We start from the raw sequence: 12893 nt of genomic DNA, 5'->3' as shown, positions 1-12893 counted from the left end.
CGCGTGACGTCAAGGGTTGCACGCGGAGATTGAGCGCTTGATGTACATGTTGATAAACTTTATGAAGAGTTAGACGTACAACACTTTTTGAGATAAAAATCACGGAAAAAGACGCGGATAATCCGAGAATTTAATTTGGATTCGATATTTGTAATAAATAGTCAGCGATTAAAGACAACATCGTCTTGTGTATGCAATGAATTCTCCTCCGACTTTGCACCCGTAAGTCACGTGACACAAACATGACCTCTTTTGGTCGATTTTTTGTTATAGCAAGGGTATTCCTTGAAAATTACAATGTTTTGAGAAGGATTTGAAGCAAATTTATGATAAATTAATTAGTTTGAATATTTTTTAGGCCAAATATATCACCAAATCACCCAGTTTGTACACGGGAATGTATCTTTAAAATACAGATCGGCTGTTCAGTTATCTAATCACGACCCTCGCAGCCGTGGGTCTTTTAAGCCAGGGATCAGTATAGAGCATAGCAGGGTTTTCGTTTCTGAAAGTCTACGTTCTAGACGTTTCACTTCTTTGTTAAAATCAAGCCTTTTTGTTTTTAATAGAATAGTTACTTGCGTGCAATATCCTGGAGAAGAGAGTACTTGCGGCCAAATTATTGGGGAGGCCCTCCCCCCCCCACCCCACACACACACACACTTCGCCGGGCCTGCATGTTATGTTGACAAGCTATCGGACATGCGTGAAGACATGATATGCCCGTGGACACCGAAATGTGAGCGTTTAAAGATGACGGTAGGGTAATTAGAAAATACATGTAATTCGTGGTTCACAGCACTCTCTCTCTCTCTTTCTAGTTCTCTCCCTCTCTCTCTGGCCGTGAGTGTCATTATATGTCGTCTGCCATTCTTGATTTATGCATTGCTAAAAATAGAATAAAATACGTCATTGTATAGGGATACATTATTGTCTTATAGTCAGGTACATGTTATGAATTTTTATACAATATAAAATGACTTACTTATTACGGTTTATAGAAGATTATTGCCAGCTTGACACGCGCATTGCTCGTGCATTATGTACATACCAGTTATAGGGTGGTGCCTTAAAACGAGGCTGTAATACTTCCTATGCGTAAGTATTCACTCTACTGTCTAGTCCAGAAAGCATTCTAGCAATAAATTGGTGTCAGTGTTGGGGTGGAATTCAGAGGTTCGTCTTTCATCTACAGATATATAGGATATATTGATAATCCCTACTTCATTTATAATATCTCGTCTGCTAGACGAATATTGGAACAGGTAAGATTCCCTCTTATACAATATCATATTAGGCTTGAACCAGAGAGTTTTAGCAATCATTATGCAACCATATGAAATGTTGTAGTTTATTTTATGTACTGTAGCATGCAATCTGTATTCCAGGGGCGGATCCAGGAACTTTTGCAGGAGGGGGTTTGCCAGGTTCCTGAGACAATGTATCTTCCCCCCTCCCACATGGTCTCTATCGTCATTTTGGCGTATATACATACACATTATTGAGCTTTTTAAACAGAGAAATTCAACACCTCGTTTGACGTCAATTATGAATTAATTATTATGAATTATGAATTAATACAATGACATTGTAATTCAATTTCATGGATGCAAAGCATTAATTGTGATATCACATATTGTTTATATCATTATCTCGTACTTTGAGTGCCCATCCTGTCCCACGTCTGACGATAAAGGATAAAGCACACGGCCGACCCCCCCCCCTCTGGATCCGCCCCTGTATTCACTGTATCGCGTTAAATAGACATTATAGACTTATAGATAAGATAAGATAAGATAAGATAAGATAAGATGTTTATTGCATCAAAACGTGCATGACCATATATAGTCCCCAGAAGTAGGGAGGGATATAAAAATCGCATTAAATTTGTACCCATCGTGATTTCTTATCAAAAATTTTCTTTCGAAGGAGCCCCTTTCTAAAACAGTTTTTCGTTCAAGTTAGTTTTACTCTGCTTTCTAAAAACTTTTCAGGTTTTGTTATTTATAAGTATTTTCTAGAGTTTAATGAGCTAAAACTCTTTCAATGATTGGGTTATCTGATGTGTTATTTCCATTAGTGTTGGTTCAAGATCTATTCGATTACATTTTCGTTATGCAACATTAAGCGATTGTCAATTTGTTTACCAATGTTAGTTTCGTCTCTGGCTTAAATTAGCTAAGTCTCTAACTCAGTATCATCCAAAGTCTTCGACATTGAAAACATGAATTATTTGTCAATTTAAATCAACATTGATGTTGTAATCTTACCTGGAAAAGATGGGCTTCTGATATCCAATATTTAAAAAAAAATTATTTTACCATTGGTACACGAATCGTGTACCATAATGCGTTTCAACGCTATTTTTAACAAGGTACTCAAAGGACGAGGCTAGACATATTCCACAAGTCATGTCAAACGGTGACGGCATGTTCTTATCTGGAGAGCATGCTCAATAAATACTATCGGTGTACACTGGAATAACCAGACGCTAGAGATTGCCATTCGATTGAGACTTCTTGCGTATTTCGCCGAACATAACCGATTTGAAATTAGAGTAAAAACGGAAACGATTGAATGTAAATCAGAGTAAAAACGAAACGATTGAATGTAAATCAGTTTATATACATTCATATTACATTATTCTATGCGTTGCGACCAATTCTTGTCAATTTCAAGGTCCCAAATATTAGCGATTTAGCTGCTTTAAACTGTCGACTGTTGAACACAAAATTATTTACATCTAAACGCTGGCTCTTTCTGTGGATCTAAAATTTTAAATGCGGACATATATCCACTTCGCAACACTAATTAAGACATCAAATTTAATTAAATGGACACTTTTATTACTAAAATCAAGAAGGTCTAGTAGTAAATTTCAATATTGTATGCTGTGGACATCAATCACAATACGAGTTGTCTTTTTGTGACGAAATTCATGTTACGATAAAATCATTACGTTAGGTCAAACATAAATATTTGCCGCACGTGGTTGTTATGTAATGTAAAACTGCTGCCTCATGATAAAACTCGCATTGATTATATTTGTAAAACTATTGATTATTCTCGTAGTCCCATATTTATTTATACAAACTGTTATATTTGTTACAAAAGACTTGGTGCCCTGTGACCTTGACACTAGATTACAGGGGCACCTGAACGACGGGGACATGGGTGCAAATGGAACTGGGAATCAAGATTTGTACCATTTCTGGACCTGAATGTCAGAAAGAAAAAAAATATTCGACCCCCTCCCCACCTTGGCCTCCAGTCCCGCTGAAGTTCCGGCGCCCTGCGAGAACGACTCTCATATCAAGCCTCTTTTAACCAACGGGGACAGTAGAAGATCGCTTTTAACTGGATAGGGTCTGTTTTATCCTGTCTATCACTACCTTTCTAACTGTATTCTATAAAACTTTTAAGACAGACTCAAACGTCTTTGTTTCCAGTCAAATCATACTTTTCGAATGATCATCTTGTCCATATGGTGTTTCGTCTTATCTTGTTTGATATCGGCGTGCCTTTTAGCATGACACAATTAAGGAAATTTTTAGAAGTGTGTTGAAGTTTTACATAGTTGTTGATTAGTTGAGATGTATTGCAGATTTGGAATTTGACGTACAATTTAATGTGTATTATAGGTTTTGTACATTATACACGTACATGTATATAACTGAAATTATACTTTAAAATATACGTTGAATTATGAATACAGAAAACTTAAAATAATTCCAAAGCTAGTCTAAAATTAATAATCACTGCGGGGTTTGTGATGATGCTATTAATACTACACTTGATATAAAAGCATTAAGATGAACTTTAGAAGCATGCCAGATGGTAATTTATCTTGAATGTCAGAAAACGGAAAACATTCTCACTTTCTGCGCAATTTAACTTGTAGAAATTCAATAACTTTAAGAGATAATAGGATATCAGATCGATGATTACCATCCCCATTACGAATCTAAATCTTGATATGACCTATAAAAGTAAAGATCTCTCAGTGATCAATATACTTGACCATGGATAACAAACCTCATCTCTCAACCCTCCGTGTTTCGAGATAACAGATGGTACTATATAGTTCCACGTAGCAAAGCCCAACGCAAATCACAGCGGGATTCAGTAAGCAATATAGACAATATTTTTCATCAAAACCACGATTGATTATTGTTATTTATAATATTTCTGCCACATCACACTGCAATTAAGCATATAATCCTACCTGAAACGGATATAAATCAACGTATTTAAAATCGAGGCGTTAAGCCGTTACTAGGAACGCCATTTTTAAACAGGAGATGTATGACGGTGTATGTCGGATAAAAACAACGCTTCATTAATTTAAACGCGAATATTTGGAGTTAGGCGATAGTTGTGCCACTACATTGACCTCTGTAAGTTTAATTAGTCATAATAGTATAAAATTATCTCATTTTTAAGATGTTACATGCATTAATAAAGAAACTAAGTTTGCCACTTGGAACTAAAGCGACACAATCGTAGCTAAAAACAAGCACATCAGTATATCATCAACGTTTTTAGCTACGTTCTCGTCACAGGCACTTGAAGGGATTTATTTTAAAAAATAAAACTTCTTACTACTGCTTGGCTATATATTATAGTATATAAGAAGGTATTTCAGCCGCCATCTTTGTTTTCACGTCTTCAAGGCATTTCGTCTGCTAACATCTCACAATACTCACTAGTTCTAACACTACCCGTCGTTTTTATTGCCAACGAGGCCTTATTTGATAATTATTCAGCTTCCGATGTAATTAAATTGGCCATTTAACAGCGTTATTAATTACAAATCAAACTTGAAGCGCTGTCACTTGCCGATATTCGTCTTCATCAGCCCGGAAATAAGACTTGTTTGTAGCAGTCTGTATCACCCAGTGCCTTATAAACCTATCCGTTACTCGAAATTTGGTCGGTAAATGATCGAGCCTACGAAGCGAAGCCGCACCGCAGGTGCAGTCTGGATCACCCAGTTCCTAGGAAAATTTATATAAAAATTATATCTGATAGATATCTTTTAACTGCTCAACAAAATAATACAAACAGTGCAGGAATGCGAAACAAACAAGCATAAATAACAAAGTGAAACATGTAGTTCGTTACGTGAACACATTCATAAGGCACTAGTTTACCACAGCCGAATGCCGACTTACTTACTTGTCAATTAAAGGCACAATATTCCAAACTTTGTACACATTGGCATGCACGTTATAGAACCCTTGATAGTTTGAATTCAAAATAAGAGTAGGCATCATGGCACACTCCATGATGTATGTTCGTCTTCATTAGCCCGGAAGGCGCCGAAAAGTAGGACGTTCTTCCTTATAACCTAATAAGCAATCCCACTAAGTTTTAAAATATACCACCAGGATCTTCGTCCTGTATCGCGTGCACAAGCTTTCATAAGCCGAAACGATCGAAACCTTTTGAATTCGAGAAGGTTTCTCCTTACGACCAAGTGAACAATCCTTCAAATTTGAAAAATAAAATCCTACCAGAACCTGTTTAAAGAATACTATGCGACATAAAACTGTTATAGCACATAAACCAACATGTCATCAGAATTTTTGTAGCGCTATGAGCATATACTTAGTGTATGGAGTTTAGCGCGTTAAAAGTGCACTATTTATTATTATTATTTCACAAGAAACGTTGGACGGGCCGACGGGCGTAGGCGACGACAATATAAGTCCTCAGTAAATGTGAGCATATAAAAAAATGGTAGTGCTATTTTGTTGAAGAGATGGATAATATTGGTAATGTTGAACAGACAAGAGTACGAGAGTAACATATTTTAGGATTATTAAAACAGGTTTGCTGACTTAAATTTGAGAAAATTCACTAATTGAAATGTTGCTACAAATAAAACGAGGCAGTTAAAATGAGATAATGGTATATCTATTATACTAAAGAATGCATTAAACATCCACCTTAATCAACATGTAGATATCAACAACATACCATGATAAACAACCCTGTTATATGTGTATACTGGTTTGTTATATGGCGGGTTGATGATCATGACCACCATAAGTAAATACTTATAGTTAGTCTGTAATGGTCGGTAACACAAATCATATGCCTCATGGCATCTCTAGCAACTAATTAACATAGAGACAGAATAAACCAGTGGCTGTAAAATTATAACAAGTCATAAATTACCCCTAAGGTATTACTGGGATTTTTACAGACATGATTGCGGTCAGCTGATAGTATAAGATAATATTTTGTGTATATCTAACGAAAGGAAAATTTATGAACAACTTTTCTTCATCACTTTTATGATTATCATTGGCACAACAGTTACTGCCCCCACAGCCCGCATTCACCAACCCTCCAACAACCGTTTATCACACTGCATCATGCCATCACACAGAGAGTTCTTCATTATAGTGCATACTGCAGCACTCCGACGCCATATAGCACAGAGATGTGTAACACCCTTTCTGGGGACGATTTCCCGGATATAATTATCTTCACTACAATAAGAACATTATTATGATCATATTGTCCTCGTCAATTTATTTGTCAATTCAGTAATATCTATAATCATCAGTTATGTTTCCGCCCCTAGGGTTCTCTTATCATTACACTTTCTCAAACCGTTCTCGATCACCGGAATAAAGTATTTTGTTCAATAACTACATACAAATACAAGCAAATATCATTGAATACAGCCATTGAATTACAGCCATTGAATAACCTATAGTTGTATCCAATGGCCATTGAATAACCTATAGTTGTATTCAATGGCTTTGACAGGGACTAAAAACTTTGGGGGACTATTTTTTATTGGTGTATGTTCTATACTTGGATCACTTTTCAGGAAGGTTTGATACGGCCTTAGAAATCAACAGTTTTCATGTAGTTGTAGAATAAAACATAACTCAGTCACCATTGAATTTGTTCTTATTTGCTTGTATTTGCATGTAGTTATAGAATAAATACAGAACTCAATGACCTCTGAATACCGCCCGGGTTATTCAATGGTTCACTCGAGTGTATCGCTCGTGGAATACTTGTTTAAGTAATATATTGATACTTCACGAGGCGTTAGCCGAGTGTTGTTTCAATATATTACGCAATGTCTTTAACTCGAGACGATTAAACAACTTAAAATACAGACACAGTGGCTGCTGTGGGCGTATGTTTCGTTGCCTGGCAACCTATCTTTAACTTATATTCTGTTAAGAGTATCCACTCTTCCTAAAGCCACAGTATTGTAGTTTGCAAAAAGTAATGGACTCTAATGAATAATGTGGATGCTCGATTTATACGTTTCCTTTGGGACAAATTTATATTATTAATATACTCTTCAAAAAAAGTAGGGGATATTCAGAAACAATACAAAACTGCGGAAATGCACTGCTGTTTTTAATAGAGGTAACCAGTGTATGTTAATAACAGGCCAATTGCCTACACATGAACATAAACAGTTCATATGGGCGGCTTATCTGACGGCCCCATTTCACTCGCAAAGAGATACACCGTCAAAAGTGAAAATGGACGTTTTTGATTTTTGTCTTAATAATGAGTTATTGCTCCACCAATCCTCAGACATTCAGCAATTCGTCGTGGCATGCTCCTAATCAATCGTCCAATCACGATTTGGGGCAATCTGACCCGCTCCTCTTGCAGTGCCACGGCCAACTCTTGCAGTGTTGTCGGTTGACGTTGATGTCGACGAACACGTCTCCCGATCAAATTAAACGTAACACACTAAAGCAAAGATACGCTAAACAGTAAATCTTATGCAAGAACCGATAGGAAAGCAAACATGGATAGATAAACCAGCACGCGGCAGTTTTCATCAACCCTACCTTGAAGTGTCAAATTTGACATAGACCCCCCCCCCCCCCCCGTGTATGGCGCTATTGCGTGTCGCATGTGCAGCTCAGTGTTTCTGTTGGGGCGATAAGTTCTTCATCTGTGAACATACTCTCAAAGCATGTCAAATGTCCATGACTATTTATCATATAGCAACCGTCATAGGTATATGCACTTCAATACCCCCCCCCCCCTTTTTTTTAACAGTATATTACAAATCATTGCTGTATAAATACCAGTTGAATAAATAGTCGGCTCTACTTTCTCATTCTGCGTTGCTTTTGGACCCTCGTGCTCCGAACATCTGTTACTACCTCTCATTTAATTGTGAAGTTGACATAGATACCAGTTTTTATACATTTCTACTTTTAATTTAAAACCCATGGATCTTAATAAAATGAGATATACACATAACAACCTGTGAATGTTCAGCAGATTAAAACTCAAAGCAGTGGATCAGTTTTATAAGGGTAACTGCGTCGGTCAATGTTTCTGAAATGCAGGTCATACTGCTCTTTTGCATTACACCATACTATGACGTTTTTGCTACCCTTCCTTTCCTCCGCAAAATCAAAATAGCAGTTAGAGTGAAAACGAGTTTACACCACCGAAAAAATTCTTACACTTTTTATTCACAGCTTCAGAGAACGCAGGGGCTTTGGATCCCTTCAGCAACTGGACCCTTACAAAGACGGTATCCCTTGGCCAAGCCAATAGTTGTTCGATTCGCTCTGAAAGGACCATTCAGCGCCCTTATCATACAACCCCTATTAGAAAAAGGTTGGATCCGCCCCTGGATCTTATTGCTAAATCACAACACGGCCAACCCATACATTCGTGTAATTCATGTAATTCTCTTCATACCAAGGTAGCCTTCGGTCTAATAATACTAACCACTTAAAGAAAACCAGTTTCCCCCTTCAATAGATGAGGAAGAGAGGTGTGATTAATCATTTTCATCTTTTAACTCAAGTTGAAATAAAGAAAGGTCGACCATTGAAACATGTATTTGATTGCAGAAACTAGCTTTTTATCGTCATCTTCCCGCACTATTATCCCACAAACACCCGATTCTAATACATTTGTAATTCTATACGGAAATTTAAATGGCCAATTATACTGTGGTTCAATAGTTATCATGTACAGTGGTTATTGGGTCACGTAATGTAAGTTTATTTAAGAGCATACGATGCTTTCAAATTGATTATGTGGGCCTTTCGCAGTACATAATGATATGACCCAACAATCGTTGAATCAGCCTGGAACTGTGCCATCTTTTCCATCTGTAGAAACTATATAAGCCTTTATTGTTACCACCTTCATTTGGCACCATTGTTAGAATTGTTTGCTTCCATGTTTTTTATATCTCATGATAAGGTTGTGGGTTTTTCGTAACCGGAAATGGCTGCATTTATATCATATGGCTATTATATCTAAAAGGCTATAGAAGTTTTTATTATCAATACTTCCTCCTGTCTTTTTCATATTTTGTTAAATGCCACGATCAACAAAATCTTTCGCCAAGACGTAAGAATCCCTGACATTGTGCTTTAAAATCAGACTGAACTTTACCTTGATGGCGTCAGCTATAACATTCTTCTCTTGTGTACGAATGTTGTGTGAACCTAAAAACTTGTTCTGAGTAAAATAGACCACACGGTGTTAACCACGGGCATTAAAACCCACAAGTATTTTATACAGATAAAACCGACAAGACACTTGTCCCAGGTTATATTAGAACACCATTAATTCGGCACTAGATCTGGTATGCTATCACCCCACTCTTATCCCCCCAAGAAAGAGTTATTTCCGTTTATTTGGTTAGTTATAACACCTAAAGACTTCTTCTTTGTATATGATTTCACAAGATTTTTTTCCTTTGATCGGTGTTTCACTATTGATTTATGGTTAATTAGTTGTTACTTGATTTTGTATGTAAACCTTCTGTATATTATTTTCATCATCATTTGCTTTAATTAAAATAGTAATTATGTTCCATATTATGTTTTTGTGTTTATCTAAAGACTCGTTTAAGAAAAACCCTTTAGGGGTCCATTACATCAGTATAACACTACCTTTGGACCTGGACCAGACAGATAATCAAAATGTATGGATAACTAAAGTCTGACAATTTACAAACGGTTTCTCGGAAATTTGTGTACATTGATCTTATGTTTTGAGCTGAGTCGATCAATCGCAACCTGCGCATACTGAATCCACCTTATAAAGAAATGGGTTTCAACAAAGATGAAAAATAAACACGAGATATCGTGTTGCGATAAAACATGAAGTGAAATAAAATCAGTATACAGTTATGCGTTGTTTACGTTTGACTTCTTGTAAATTTAATAACGGTACTCAACCCAAAACCGTAATGGAACTACAAGTTCTTCGAGGAATGCGATCCGATGGGGTGTCAGCAAATCAGTGCCGGATGCTTATCAAAAATTGTAGCTAAATAAATATAGAAATAGAAAATGAAATAAATATGATATTACTGATATATAAATATGATATTACTGATATATAATCAACAGCTGGGGTCTACCTATAAATCAGGTGAAAGTTGCAGATTAGTAAAACTGATTACTCAACATCGGCACCATGTCAGAATAACGAAGCAAACAACTTTCTTATCAATCATCGTTACATTTAAGGGTACTTGTAGTTATATAGGAATAGCTCAAATGTTGTAATCTACACACTGTTATATACACCCTAGTCATGATTATTCTAATCTACAATGACTGCTACGAATATAGTGCTAAATTTGTATTAACGTGGCAAAGATCATACGGAGATACTCGTTTGTCTTACGATTTTGTAAAGGCGCTCGGTGGGGGGGGGGGGGGCGGCAAGGATATTCGGGGGGGGGGGGGGGTGAAGTCCCGAATACTTTGATGTTAAAATTGTGTACAATTTTATCTCTATCTATTAGTGGTTAAGGGAGCCAAAACGCCAAGAGAATTCTGCATATGAGAGCATGTTCATCTAAAATTGCTTAAATTCTAATTCCTGTTTTGCGCCTTCGACACCCCTTGCAAAACTTCGAAAGGACCCAAATATTTATCATTCTATAGCCAAGAAGCCTCCCCACCGCCACCGCCACCTCAACCAGTCGACAGAACTTATTCTGCATTAAACCAAATCGCATGTTAAAATTGATTGATGCTTGCTATTTATAATTCTATGGGAAATACAAATTTTGAAAACTAACCCCAATAGAATGTTGGCGCCTTTGTACCCCCGCAGTCGTTGCGGTTTTAGTTTTCGTTTAGAAATCTGAACAATGCGCCAAGCCTTAAACTATTTAGTGGTTTTAACTAGAATATTCTAATTTATAATTATTTCTTACACTTGTGCATGAAATGCATATTACATTTTGGCACGTCATGTGGATTATGCTGGTTGAACCAGTATACTAATAATAAATTTCAAGGTGAACTAACATAGCCCACATGCAGCTATTGCTTAGTATGCTTTTGTCAGATTTTGATCTTAAAACAAGATGTGTCTTTTAAATGTTGAAATATATATATGCCCGTTCTTAGTGATGTCCCGACGAACGAACGAACAAATTAAAACTATTTGGTAAAATATAAACTATAAAATGACAGAATACGTAAAACATGTGTCTTTAATCAGATTGCATTGCAGTGATTCCAATATCAGTTTATTTCAAATGTGTTGTAGATGTCCGATAAATCATTCTCATATAGCCCCTAGACTTCAGTCTAGTGATCTTTCAATGGCGACACATTCAAAAGAAGAATAAACTACTTGTGTTCCACAGTCACAAAATGAAAACATGTTAAATTAGCTACTCGCAGACTACTTTTCTACTAGAGATGCGTGCCTGAGTTTCTATAAATTGCAATTTCAAGGATTATATTAGCAGATAAATTTAGATCACAGACGGACTGAACCAATAAACCAAATGAAATTTGCAACATATGTACATGGTGTTCAGACACGTGGTCCCTTGTCGAATCTTAATTAACAAAAGTAATTAAACTTTAGAAGCTCCAGGTTCAGGTCCAACTATTTCGTTGAACGAAACATACGTAAATTTATGTAAATTCAAAGGACATTTTGTGCAGCGGATTTTCATCGTATTAGATTGGGATGCGATTTGCTGGCGACGGGACTTCGGGGGCAGCATTAAATACCTTTCTGATTAAAATTTGACTTGATATACAGTTATCTTTTAACATCTAGGGGTTAGTGTAATTATAGCCGATAACTTAATCTAAAGATTAAAATTATAATATTGTGTAACCACAAATTGTATGTTAATGCCCACTTTGTCATCATTCTGTTATACACACTGGTTGTCATAAATTTAAAAAGGGTATTGAAAATATGGACAAAATAATGGGTGTAAAGAGGTCGATATTTAACATCAACATCACACTTCACAGACCTTCACGTACATTTCAGAACAGAAGGGTTCTGATGTTAAGTTACACCGTTCCTATGCACGGTACCCATGCTAGCTACTACACCACCTTAAGCCGGTGTTTGAATTGATCCATCGTACGTTCTGAAGATGATAAAGATAGATCATATGCCATTAATATATGAATAATCACAACAGTTTGATTGTTTGTTCATATATAAACCATTCCAATTCCCGGGGTCAGACAGACCTTAAATGAATTGTTGAGCTTTCTTCTAATGTCTGCAAACTTACAAAACAACTCCTCTAAATTGGCTAAGCATTACATGCAATGAATGGATAACAGCAAAGCGTTTGGAGAACAAAATTAAACTGATTGATGAGTTTTTTCAGTAAAGAGAAGGGTATGTAAATATAATCATTCCAGAAATTCCAGACCCCTTTAAGTGATATTCGTTGTAGCCACGCTGTATCGTATTACATCGATCTGGGTGAATTTTTTATTCTTTATTAATTCTTGGCAGGGTCTTCTATTTCTGTCTCGAGTTTAATAGAAGAGATTACACGGTGGTGAGTGTGTTTAATATTATAATATCGACCAAGTCTTCAAGATGATTATTGAAATTCTGCCTGTGTCGTCTACTGG

At 36.4% G+C, this 12893-nt stretch overlaps 1 protein-coding gene across 1 annotated transcript in view; it reads left to right on the top strand.

Annotated features, from left to right (window-relative positions):
* The first annotated feature begins 1070 nt into the window (after positions 1-1070).
* LOC126823293 (protein lethal(2)essential for life) overlaps positions 1071-12893 on the top strand; it is a 32057-nt gene continuing 20234 nt past the window's right edge. Inside the window, exon 1 of the mRNA XM_050552040.2 lies at positions 1071-1265. The gene's annotated coding sequence lies outside the window, so the exon portion shown is untranslated. The remainder of the gene's footprint in view (positions 1266-12893) is intronic.

The sequence above is a fragment of the Patella vulgata genome, chromosome 6, assembly GCF_932274485.2.
Source record: "Patella vulgata chromosome 6, xgPatVulg1.2, whole genome shotgun sequence".
In the NCBI taxonomy this organism is placed as follows: Eukaryota; Metazoa; Mollusca; class Gastropoda; family Patellidae; genus Patella; species Patella vulgata.
The sequence above is the reverse complement of the archived record's forward strand: the minus strand, read 5'-3'. Positions and strand labels throughout refer to the sequence as shown.